The sequence below is a fragment of the Suricata suricatta genome, chromosome 13 (genome assembly GCF_006229205.1).
Source record: "Suricata suricatta isolate VVHF042 chromosome 13, meerkat_22Aug2017_6uvM2_HiC, whole genome shotgun sequence".
Classification (NCBI taxonomy): Eukaryota; Metazoa; Chordata; class Mammalia; order Carnivora; family Herpestidae; genus Suricata; species Suricata suricatta.
In genome coordinates this window covers 28,695,378-28,708,992 of record NC_043712.1, presented here as the reverse complement: position 1 = coordinate 28,708,992, position 13,615 = coordinate 28,695,378, and the positions used below count along the sequence as shown (strand labels likewise).

Sequence of the window (13,615 nt, the reverse complement as noted above, 5' to 3'; positions counted from 1 at the left end):
TTATTATAACAACATAGTATGTAACACAAATAACATACAAAAAATACGTGAAATTGACTACTTATATTATTGGGAAAGTTTCCAGTCAACAGTAGCCTATTACTAGTTATTTGTGGGGGGAGTCAAAAGTTATACACAGATTTTTGACTATGCAGGGGAGGGGTCAGCATTCCTAATCCCTGCATTGTTCAGGGGTCAATTATATGTACACACTACATTATCCTTGCTAATAATAGACTGACCCAAACAGTAGTAGTTGTGTCTTTGAAATTATTTTTGTAAGTTTGAAAAAGATTTATGTTTGTGACATTTGATAGAAAATGACAACTTAATTTTTTTTTACTTTGTAAGAAACCAGTCTGCATTCTGAGAACCAGAGAACCTACATTCTAAACCTCCAAACTACCAACTCTGTTATCTGCCTAGATACCTACCTGTCCTTAAATTTTCCCATCTGTGAAATTGACATGATAATAGAATCTATGGCACAGAGTTGTTGTAATAATTAGTCAATGTGCATAAAGCATAAACAAGTGCCCGGCACACAACAGAAGGCTTGCCATTATCATTATCACTGCGATTACTACTACAATTGCTGCTGGTCACAAAGAAGTCAACTCCCTGACATCCGTTTTGGGTTCTAATACTACAGGTTGTGTGATCTTTGATAAGTCACTATTTCTGCACCAGAATGGATCTAAGGTCAGGACTCTTTCTACAGTTTACTTTTAATGTCTTTAAATCAGTAAGTTGACTACTTTGTTCATTAGTTCCAATAATTTTTGTGGAGTCTTTTAAGTTTTCTACTTACATGTTTTCTACAAACAAAGATAATTTTGTTTCTTTCTTTCTGATTTAAATGCCTTTTGCTTATTTTTCTTGCCTGATTTCTCTAAGACTTGTATTAAAATGTGGAATAGAAGTTGCTAGTGTGGGCATCCTGGCTTCGTTATAGATCTTAGAGGAAAAGCTTTGGGTGTCAAGTTGATTAAGATATTAGCCATCGGTTTTTATAAATGGCTTTTATTATGCTCGTAAATTCCTTCTATATTTAGTTTTTTAAGATTTTTTATCATGAACACATGTTGAGTGCTGTCAGATGATTTTCATGCAGCTATTGAGGTGATCATGTGATTTTTGTCATTCACTCTCTTAATGTTGTGTATTACATTACTTGTTTGTGTATTTTGAACTATCCTTGCATTTCCAGAGATAAACCCACCTTGATCATGGGATATGATCCTTCTAATAATGTATTGTTGAATTCAGTTTACTGGCATTTTGTTGAGGAATTTTTCACCTACATTCAACAGGAATATCGGCCTGTAACTTTTTTTTATAATGTTTTTATCCAATGTTGGTATCAGAGTAATGCTGGCCTCATAAAATGTGTTTGCAAGTATTCTCTGCTTTTATATTTTTTTGGAAGCGTTTCAGAAGAATTGTTACACATCTCTTCCTTAAATGTTTGTTATAATTCACCAGACAAACCATCTGCTCCTGGACTTTTCTTTCCTGGAGGGTTTATTATTACTGATTCAGTCTCCCTATTCATTACTGATCTGTTCAAATTTTCTGTTTTTTCATGATTCAGTCTTGGTAAGCTGTATGTTTCCAGGCATTTATCCATTCTTTCAGGTTATCTAATACGATGGTGTATAACTGTTCGTAGTAGTCCTTTACGATCCTCTTTATTTTTGAAGCATCCCTTGTGAATGTCTCTTCTTCTATGATTTTAACTGTTTTACCCTGTTTTCTTTCTTAGTCAAGTAAAAGGTTTCTCAAGTCTGTTTAACTTTCCAAAATCCAACTCCGTTTTAAATTTTTTCTACTGTATTTTTGTACTATATTTCATTTATTTCTGCTCTATCTTTATTATTTCTTTCTTCTGCTAGCTTTGGGTTTAGGTTGCTCTTTTTCTAGTTCCTTAAGTTGTAAAGTCAGGTTATTTATTTAAAATCTCTGTTCATTTTTAATGTATGTGTTTACTGTTAAAAGTTTTCTTTTTTGTACTGTTTTTGCTCCATCCCACATGTTTTGGAATTTTGTATTTTTGTATTTGTTTTAATGTTTATTTATTTTTGAGAGAGATAACAAGTGGGGTAGGGGCAGAGAGAGGGGGACAGAGGATCTGAAGCAGGTTCTGCACTGATAGCAATGAGCCTAATGTGGGACTTAAACTCATAAACCATGAGATCATGATCTGAGTTGAAGTCAGACGCTCAAATGACTGACCCATTCAAGTGCCCTTGGTGCTCTGTGTTTTTGTTTATCTTGAGATATTTTCTTATTTCCCTTTTGATTCCTTCTTTGACTTATTGATTGTTCAAGAGTGTTTTGTTAAATTTCCACACATTTATGAATAAACCCATACATATACAGTTAATTGATCTTATAAAAGGTACCAAGAACACACAAGGGGAAATGATAGATTACCAAAAATGATGTTTCAAGAAATTGAATATCCATATTCAAAAGAATGTTATATCTTATATCATATATAAAACATATATGATACATATATCATATACAAAAGTGAACTCAAAATGTATATAAGATCTGAAAGTGTGAAACTCCTAAAAGAAAACATAGGGAAAACTTCATGGCATTGGTCTTGACAGTAATTTTTTAGATTTATCATCAAAATACAGTAACAAAAGCAAAAATAGGCTACTTCAAAAACTCCTACAACTCAGCAACAAAAAATCTTAACTAACTTAAGATATGGTGCTAGGACTTGAAGAGGCATTTCTCCAAAGAAAATATACAATGGCTAACAGACCCGGGAAACCAAGCTTGGCCTCCCTAATCTCTTCCCAGAAAAACAAAGATATCAAGTAGGTGTGAGAACATGGAGAAATTAGAATCGATGTACACTGTTTATATAAAAAATAAGATAATGATGCCACTATGGAAATCAGTATGGAGGTTCCTCAAAAACTTAAAAATAGAACTACCAAATGATCTAGCAATCCCATTACTGGGTATATATCCAAAATAATTGATAACAGGATCTCAAAGAGATAGCTGTATTCTCATCTTCACTGTAGAATTATTCAAAAAGTCAAAATATGAAAACAATGTAAATGTCTATCAATGAATGAGTGGATGAAGAAAATGTGTCATATGCATATAATATTTGACTTAAAACAGAAGGAAAATGCTATTATATGCAACTACATGATTGAACTTGGAAGACATCATGCTAAGTGAAATAAATATGTTACAGGACAAATACTGCATGATTCCACTTACATGAGACATCTAAAGTAGTCAAGCTCACAGAAAGAATAGAATAATGGTTTCCAGGGGATGTAGGGAGGGAGATATGAGGAGTTGGTTTTTTTTAAACAGGTATTAAGTTTCACTTATACAGGATGTATACATTACATAGATCTACTCTATATCATATATTAACTAACAATATTGTACTATGCACTGAAAAAATTAAGACAGTAGATTTCATGCTAAGTGTTTTTATAATAATGAAAAAAAATTGAGTGTCTAGGATTAGATAGCTAACCTTAAAAGTGCTACCTACTCTACTAAAGAATCTCTCATTGTACCTTTATCATGGAAAATTATTTTCTTGGTTTTTCTTTCTCAAAATATCCCTTTTAGATACATCACATTTTCTAAACTATGTGGATATTTTAACAGGTGAAATCTGAGAGATTTTCTTTACTACCCCCTTATTGAAGAGACTGAGGTCAAATGAGATTCAGTAATATACCAGTTTTATAATCTATCTTTAAAGTGACATAATTTGGATAAGAATGCTGGTCTTCAAACTCCCATTCCACTGTTTCTGCTTATGCCTATTAAGAAAAAAGTATGATAACTAAATGTGTGGCTTTATTCTGCCTTCTCACAAAATCATTACTAATCTAGGTTTTTTTTGGTAGCTCTATTTAAAAGAAAAATGGAATCAATATTTTTAGGCTTTATTGAAGAACAGAAAGTACGTTAACGTTCTAATCAAAAACGTAGAAATATACGTATTGTAAATTCTCAGGAAAAATATATTTCACAGGTAAATATAGCATTTCATAGTAACAATAAATGGTTTTTATTTCATCATTAATATGGATTAAATGTCCAAAAAAACGAACCATATTTTTTTGCTTCATATATAACTAGTTTTTCAAACTAAAAATATAAATTCTCATAAATTTACTTGGAGACAGGGTGGAAAAATTTTCAAGTCAGATGTAAACAAAATGTATATATTCAAATAATTTAAACAATTTTAATTACAATAAATTAATCTTCAAATTTCAAGAGAAATAGATTCTCTTGAAACACATTTAATGAATGATACATTATCTTATTACTTGCAATAAAAATTCCTAATTTTAAGATAAAATTGTTGTAAGGTTTGATAATAATTATTTGCTACCAAAGAAAAAAATTAAGCTCTATTATTGCACCTTTTCTGAAGACTGAAATTATGACAAAATAATATATATACAAATATATACATACATATATGCAAATGTACAAATACATCTATACACATGTGTACATATATACATACATATATGTACACATATATAACAGACATATCTATGTGTTCATGTATATGTTTGTGTGTAATCTAATTAATCATTTTCCAGCATTTTTGTGAATTTTTGCAGACAGCTATAAAATATTCATCATTCATAGATATCATATACAAGGTCCTTAATTTAAAAAATGTATAGTTATTTGTCCATGTAGATATAGGCTATTATATATATTATATACATGTTGTGATAGTACATATTAATATAATATATAACATACAATTATATATTTAATATATATGACATAATATATATTAATAATATATGTAATATGTAATTGTATACATAATATCACTATATAGAATAACTGGAATAAAACTGGCTTGAATTCCTAAGTTCCATAGTCCATCATTTATTTTCTTTTCATTAAATTAGTATGATTTAGTACTGCATAGACACTGCTTTGAAAGAATACATTTGCAGTAGAGAGACATTGTTTAGGAAGAGTGAAGTAATAGCACCCAAGGTACCTCTAGTTCTAAATTTAGAAATATAGGTATAGTTTTTTATTGGGGTGTAAATTTTTATTTCATTAAACTCATCCCCAGAAACAATCATTAATTCTGTCTTTGCAATGTTCTATCATTTAGAGAATGGTACAAAAAAGAGCTTAGAGATAACTCAGAACATGAGCATGGAAAAATTAAAAAAAGAAACACAGAAAAATAACATTTATAAAAGTCTTTCTGGAAGTACAAGAGAATCTCGGTAATAAGGACTTTTCAAGATTTTATCATTTAAGGTCAATGATATACACTAAATTTTAATTCTGCTGAATTTAAATAATGTTTAATGGCAGGAGTGTATATAAGAAACCATCATTTGGGTCATATGTGTTCCTTGTCAGCTGGTCATTCGAATTTCACCCAAATATTTTCCTTCCAATCTTTGTGTACAATGCATTAGTTTTTTCAATCAGTTTAAATGTCAAAGTTATCATCAACTCAGTTTTCTAGCTTTAGAAACATTTCTTATTATTGGCACTATAAAAATAACTTAAAATAGTAAACTTATTGCATGGAAAAATTTAATAGATTTTTCATTTTGTTTGCAATTAATTCACATAACTATGTAGAGCAGGAAATGGTCACATCATTTTCTCTATAAATCTTGCTGCATTTTCTAGAGAAACTAGATGTAGCAAAGATATTAATAAATCTGGATTTTATTCCTAGGCTACTATAAGAATTTTGCTCCACTAATGAAAGGGGATTGACTTGTACTTTAGGCCATTCTTGAATTGTATATATAACCATATTTTCTTTAAAAAAATGCATTACTTCTATCAATCCAAGTACTTTAATTAACTTTATTTGTGCTTTTTGGTTAGACATATATCATATAGAGAAAAAGAGAAATTATTATTCTCTAATATTTCTATTTCTCACATTATAATATATAATTAGTATTAAATTTTCAAAAAACTACATTTGATAATAAAATGACAAGCTTTCTTCTGTATATATTCAATACTGAAATTAATGTGAATCACTAAAAATAACATTACATATGAAAATAAGATTTCACATTCTGGTGGTATGAATAAACAGTAGAGAATAGTTGGCTGAAAAGCCTATTTATATGCTTTATTAATTAAGTAGTGGGAAAAATTTAAGAAATCTGTTTCTATATCTGTGGCACTAAGTATATATCTTAAACATCAATAATAGTGATAAAATAAAGAAAAAAATTAGATATATTTAAAATATATGTCACTACTTGTGTGTGTATTCAATCTTATTTCTAGGAGGTATCAAGTAATGTTAATAAAAAGAGCAAATAGTATATCACTGAAAAGAGACAGAAAAGTTAGAAGCTATCTATTGAGAAGTCATGTACCACATTATTGTACAACCAGGAAAATCTTTTAGAAGCAATGGCAAAATAAAAAAATTTTAATATAATAATTATATTTAAAATCACCACTCAAATACATAATCAACAAAATCTTTCTAAATTGAAATAACAGCAATAGCAAAATCACCTAATATTTATTTGCTACTAAAAATTTTCTAAACAATTTTCTTTTACTGTAACTCAATCCTCATAACAGTCCTATGTCATCTCTGTTTAACTGAACATAGAGAAGTTAGTCTAACAGAAAGAAATTTTCCAAAAAAATGGTAAAAATAGGCTTTCAATCTGAATTTAAATCTCACAGGACGCTGGGATTTAAAACAAGATTTTGTGGCTTAATTGTTCTGGGACTTGGGAAATTGTTCTTTAACACTTCAGCCTTAATTTTTTCATAGCATCATTGCTTTATCTGCAAAAATGTATAGTTCTGTTCTGTTAAATTGACACAAAATTACATCACATATGTGACGTTCCTACTCTATAATTTTTTAAGAAAAGCAACTGTTCAATGCAGAACTGCTTGGCTCGATCAGTCTCAAAAACACCTGTCCTGCTAGTACTCTTCCCACTGCCAAAGCCCTTAGTGTGTCTCTTCATAAATATTGCACCCTGATTAGTAAGTCACATGAGTTGTTGCTATAGAGAACAAAAATATGGAAACTGAAAACAGGCATTTGAATCCTAGCTCAACTATTATGTCATCACGATGGACGGACAAGAAAAACACTGAAGTCAAAGCAGAATGGAAAAATATCATTTCACATCCAAATACCACTAATTCTAAAAGCATTAGAATATATGAATTATGTCTGGAGAAAAGGTAAAGATTTATTTATCTATGATATTATTAAGGAATCAGCTCTAGCTAACAGGATATTTTACAAACTATTTCATGCTTTTCCGTTATATTTATGTATGTTATCAAGAAATAATTCTATAGCTCCTATTTTTTTACATTTCAATTAGTCATTTTATAGTGTCTTTAATTCTGCTAAAAATGGAATAGAATAAGAAAACTGACATACTAGTGTCAAATAAATCATATAATGGCAAGTACAGAGATAAAGACCACTAGAAAATTGTTTCATGTATGGTTTCTGAAAGTAATGAATATTGATAGCAGGCAAATTGTTTTTCAATGTTTTACTTTAATACTGATACTTTTTTAAAAAAATATTTATTTTGAGAGAGAGAGACAGAGAGAGGGAGAAAGAGAGAGAGAGAGAGAGAGAGAGAGAGAGAGAGAGAGAGAGAGAGAGAGAGCGAGCGTGCAAGTCGGGGAGAGGGGCAGAAGGAGAGGGAGAGCGAAAATCACAAGCAGCTCTATCCTCATCACAGAGCCAGACACAGGGCTTGATCTCATGACCATGAGATAGTGCCTGACATGGCTGTGAGATCATGACCTGAGCAAAGAGTACACTGGTTAATTGAATGATCCACCCAGGTGCCAGACATTGATACTTTTTAAGACAGTCATCCTCATTACTATAAACGGAGATTTCAGTGAATGAGAGTTGGAGGTCAAATGTAACCATTTGTAATCACTTACAAATCCAAAAAAATCATGCTTATACATTACTGAAATACTCTAGTCTAAATTAGGGTGACTTAGTTTGGTTAACTAGTAATCAGGAGAGGGGGTTTAAGTCTAAGGTTAGTTTAAACAAGTAAACATTATTGAGCTTCAGTGTTTCTTCAGTAGCATAAAGGCACTGAAACAAATTCTAATATCCCAACAAGTTACACTGTATGGCTTTAATTTTTTTTTATTTTGTTATTGTTTTATTTTTGTTTTTGAAAGACAGAGGAAGAGAGAGAGAGAGAGACAGAGAGAATGAGAACAGGGGAGACACAGAATCTAAAGACAGGCCCCAGACTCTGAGCTAGCTGTCAGCACAGAGCCCAATGCAGGGGTCGTACATACAAACTGTGAAATCACGACCTGAGACGAAATTGGACACTTAATTGACTGACCCACTCACGTGTCCCAATACTGTATGATTTTAAAACTCATTAATAAACTGAAAAGAATATTTTTAATAATGGCAAGTCATACAGACCAAAGTCAATACTGCATTTATGTGCTATTTTAATTCATGGTAATATAAAATATTACAAATGCCAGAGATATAAAATGAAGAAAGATAAGTGATTTCTTGTAATCCTTCATAATGCCCATGTCAACCTCTGGGAATTATAAAATAAGAAGTAGTAAACACATTATTTATGACAAAGAAACATTTCAAATACCAGATATTTTGCAGCTCTGACATTTCAGAAAACTGATACTCAAGATTATATTTTTAAATGCCAGCATGTTATTACTTGATGTGCTATGTGAATCCAGTTGCATGCATTAAAAAAAGATGGACTTTAGCTTATCTTAAAACAGAGCCTAATAAAATAATTATAAGTTAAAATTAAATTAAAAGGACTCTATGTCACATGTTAGTACAAATATGGGGAAATACACTTTTCATTCATAATTTTATTTTTTTAAATATTTTTAATCATATGATTTTACTCTTATTCAAATACATTTTTATGCATCTTAATTGTCTTATTGTGATGCTGTACATCTAAAAGTGATAGAAAGAATTCAAAATTCAGGTGTTACATTATAGAAAAATAACTAAAACTAAATTTTCTGAAATAAATTCAAATGAATAATTCTAAGATATTTTAATGATAGTCACTAAAATCTCAATCTAGAAAACTGCATATTGATTTGAAAAATAAACTATAGATTTTAAATGTTATTCTACAATTTTATGAAAGTAAAAGAAAATCTATAATGGATTTAGCATACAACACAGTCATGATACACAGAAATACTTAATATTATATTCAACTTTTATTATAAAAGGATATAAAACTAGTATTTTGTTTTACTTTTATGAAATGTAAGTTTAATGAAAAATGATGGCATATGAATAAACATGTGTATAATTTAGATAAGTCTGCGTAAATACAGAGTGTGTGTGAATGTGTGTGTGTGTGTATGTTTGTCTAATGTATACATAATGAATATGTATGGGCATATATGTGTTCTATTTCAGAAACACTACTTTAGAAGTTTAGGTTCATTTCTTGGAACTCTTTATTCTAGACCTGTATAAATATATTTTAAAATATTAAAGCCTTTTGAAATTGGCTTCTGACTCAGGAGGCAAACCCTGGCAGAGGTAAAGATTTTCTACAGAAATTTCTAGTAAGCCAGTAAATACTTACAGAGTAGATGAATCCGTCACCCCTTAATAAGATACAACTGCTCAGAGTAAATTGTGTTTAAGTACTATCCATAACTTCTTTAGAAGACCATGATGTGGCACCCTTAACAGCATTTGTTTTTGCAACCTAGTTACTTTTCTCAGAACACGTATGTTAAAATAATTCAAGACACGCTGACAAACGGGAAGTCTGACAAACTGCAAGAGTGCTTTATGTAAAAGTCCTTCTCTCTCTCTCTCTCCTCTTTGTATGCAGGCACATGCATCTATTTCATTCTGTCTCTTTATCTCCAACCCCCAGTTTTTTCTATGATAGTTTTAATAGATTGGTAAAGGCAGGGCAATTTCTAGGGGGGGTTTGCTCTGTCTAGGAAATTAGAACCTTGAACTCCAAAACAATGAAGGTGATACATCTGAATACCAGGAGTAATTCTATTTTTCCCTATAACTAGCAAGGACAGATTTAAACAAATATTCCAACACTCATGAAAAGCAGATATATATTATTTCATACAAATGTTATATTTCACACTAAACTGTAAGCCTCCTATTATAAATATTTTCCATATCAATAAAATATTTTAAAATTGTCAATAAAATATAAATATAAAAAATAAAAATAATAATTATACACAAATAACAAATTTTAAAAAACTGTAGTTTAATACCAAAAGATCACTAGTTTGGAAATTTAGATATCAATAAAAGAATCACTAATTAGTGAAATAAAAGTTTGAAATGAGAGTCACTACCAATAGCATATGATTCAATTCACCAGGAAAATATGATGATTCTACTCTTTTATGCATCTAATTAAAAGTATCTCAAAAATATAAAGCAAAAATTGACTGAAGTAAAAGGAGATATAGATCCACAATTCTATTGGGAAAACTTAACTCATCTCTCTCTGTAAATGATAGACATTAAATATCAGTAAAAATTTTTAAAGTTCAACATCTAAATACACTAGAAAAATCATATAATTTTTACATTTAATATCTAAGAAAATATATACTCTTTTCTCTACCATGCAAGGTCCATTCACGAAAACTGATCTCATTCAAATCGTTAAATCAAGACTCATAAAAAAAATCATTTGTTAAATTAAGTTACACAGAAAGAATACATATAATTTAGGAAGATTCCAAATGTTTGGAAATTAATAACTATCCCTATAAAATTATAGAATAAAATGTTTTTAATAAATGTAAAAAGATAAAATTACAAAATTATATAATAAAACTTGTGGATCTAATTAAAATTATATAACTTTCTATAATGCAACTTATCAAGTTAAAAAATGAAAACAGAATGTAATAAAATATCAAAGGACAAAGAGGAAATTATAAAAATAAAATTAAAAATATATGATCAACATTTCAACAAAAGTGAGATTCACAAAATAAGATTTATAAGCCTTTAAGATTTACAAACCAAGATTGATGAAGAGAGAGAAGGCAAAAAACCGACCATGTTAGGAAAGTAAAATATGTGTGAAAAAGGTGGACACCAATATTTAAAAAATAACGGATGGAAATTGTGAAATCTTTATCCCAATAAATTTGAAAACTTATACTTCCAAAACAACATATTTGCCAAAACTGACTCAAAACAAAAACCTTTAGTACTCTAACCTTCAAAAAACCCAATAAGAATTTAAAAAATTTCCTACAAAAAAAGGCAGGTCCACACAGTCTCACTACTAATATTCAGGGAACAAATAAAGTTTACCACAATTATTACAAAGTCCAGAGAGAGAACACATCTATATTACTTTAACCAAATCTCTTAACCTTGGTACCAGTGGTAATAAAGATAATATTACAGGTAGAATTATAAACAAATATCACGTATAAACATAGATGCAAATATCTTAAAATATCTTCACACCAAATTAAGAACAAATTAAGGTGATAATACACCTTGAATAATTTAAATTTACCACAGGAATTTATTGTTTTATAGTATTAGAAAAAAATATAAAGTGACTAATTTATATATGAGAAAATTAAGTAATCATCTCAATGATTACCAAAATGGGGACTAAAGACTCACAGCCTGTTATGTTAAAAAACATCTTACCAAAATAAACAGAAAATAGAATGGTCTCAATGTGACAATTCTTAACTATTTATAAAACTGGAAAATACATATTTGTAAGTGAAATATTTAAAGTATTTATTTTATGACCAGAAACAAGTAAAAGGCATCCATTCTTACTGAAATCATTTCATATCCTGCCGGAGACACTGTCCAGTGCAATAAGTCAAATAAAATTGTTACGGGGATAGAAAAAGACAAGTCAGATCCTTTTTACAGACGACATAGTAAAAAGAATCTACAAGTAGATTTGTAAAAATTTTCGATTGTACAAAATTGAAAATAACAATTTTTTGTTTCTATAGAAAATTAATATGTTATTGTACTTTCATGTTAAAACTTCAAGTATTTCTAATATTTAATTAAAATATATCACTTAACATAGAATCAACAATTCTAATGTACCTAAGTGGTAAATCTAAGAAAATGTGAGTAAAAATTTTACGGAGTAAAATGCATTTATAATATTTATATATAACATATATCTTATGTATAATTTATTGTGTACATAAAATGTACTTAGAGGAGATATTAAATCAAGAGATATAACGTACTCATAAATTAGAAAACTCAATATCACAAGATCCCACATATATCAAAAAGGAAATATAAATTCAATTTAATTCTAATCAAAATTCCAATAAGATTTGGTGGAAATTAATAAACATAAATTTTAAGTCATAAAATGTCAAGAATAGTGAAGGAATTCCCAAAGAGTAAGACTTATCCACCAGATAACTACCAAGTATTATTTTTCAACATGCCATAGATGTCAGTGTCCTATGATAGCATTTTAATCAATGATATTTTCAAACCATATGACTGCAGAATTTAGAGCTGAGATTATATATAGGATTCCTATAAACTTACCAAAAAACCCCATAAAGTATCCAGATGATAAATGGACATATGCAGACACAATTTACAGAGAAGGAAACATGAAAGCCCAATAATTATTTTATGGTATCATGTATTTAAATGTCAAATACATGTAACCAAAACCACAATTTTCAGGAATTCACACATATATGATGACATTCTAAAGAAAGGCAAAAGATAAAACAAAGTTGAGGCAGTAGTCCTGTAGACAGAAGAAGAGGATGTTGATTTTTGTCAGTGAAAGGCCACTGGGAAATCTATGAAGACCAGAAAGTTCTGGATTAAAGGTGCTTTGTGGGCTCACGTATTTTTTTTCTTTTTCTTACATGTCAATGTTTCATATATGTTTTTATGATGTAGTGTACATAAAATGCACAATTTAAGGAACACCATGGTAAATTATAAAAAAATTAAAAAGACAAAAATGTAGTATAAAAAATTTCCAGAGAGACTTTGCTTCAGCAGCACATTAATATTTAAAGTGGAGTGGCGCAGAGAAGAATAGCATGGTCCCTGGACAAGGACGACGCAAAAGGTTTCCAGAGAGTAAACATTTTAACTCATCACAAACGCAATAGTATCACAAGATTATCTACAAGGAATAAAAATCTGATTCACATCAGACTTACCCAGTGGAATCCTAAAGGTCAAAATATCAATATTAACCAAAATAGTCAGAACCTAGATTCATTCTCAACCACAGTAGTATATACTATGGAGAGCTAAATAAAACCATTTTCAGAAGTGCAAGCACTAAAAACCTACCATGCAATGACATTCTATGAGTGATTTACTCTTTAGTGTAATCTTGCACACTAATAAATCCATCAGTGAAGAATCATGACGTAAAGGAAATAATGGTCAGAAAGAAAACTGGTAAAATGTATAGTTAGTTCTAATAATTATTAACTAAAAACAAAACCCAATAAAACAAGATTGGACCTTTCTCTGATTTTTTGTTCTGAATTGAAATAAATATGATTA

At 29.5% G+C, this 13,615-nt stretch overlaps 1 protein-coding gene and 1 non-coding gene across 10 annotated transcripts in view; both read left to right on the top strand.

Moving 5' to 3' along the window:
• Window positions 1-13,615, top strand: part of CYLC2 (cylicin 2) — a 40,685-nt gene that overhangs the window by 19,470 nt on the left and 7,600 nt on the right. For 6 of the 9 annotated variants that reach the window (XR_003902051.1, XM_029920768.1, XM_029920769.1 and 3 more), the window contains one exon: window positions 7,108-7,242. The exons of the other annotated variants lie outside the window; for them this stretch is intronic. The gene's annotated coding sequence lies outside the window, so the exon portion shown is untranslated. The remainder of the gene's footprint in view (window positions 1-7,107; window positions 7,243-13,615) is intronic. 9 annotated transcript variants of the gene reach the window in all.
• Window positions 13,085-13,189, top strand: LOC115277160. The gene has a single exon (XR_003902266.1). It is a non-coding gene; the product is annotated as a U6 spliceosomal RNA (small nuclear RNA).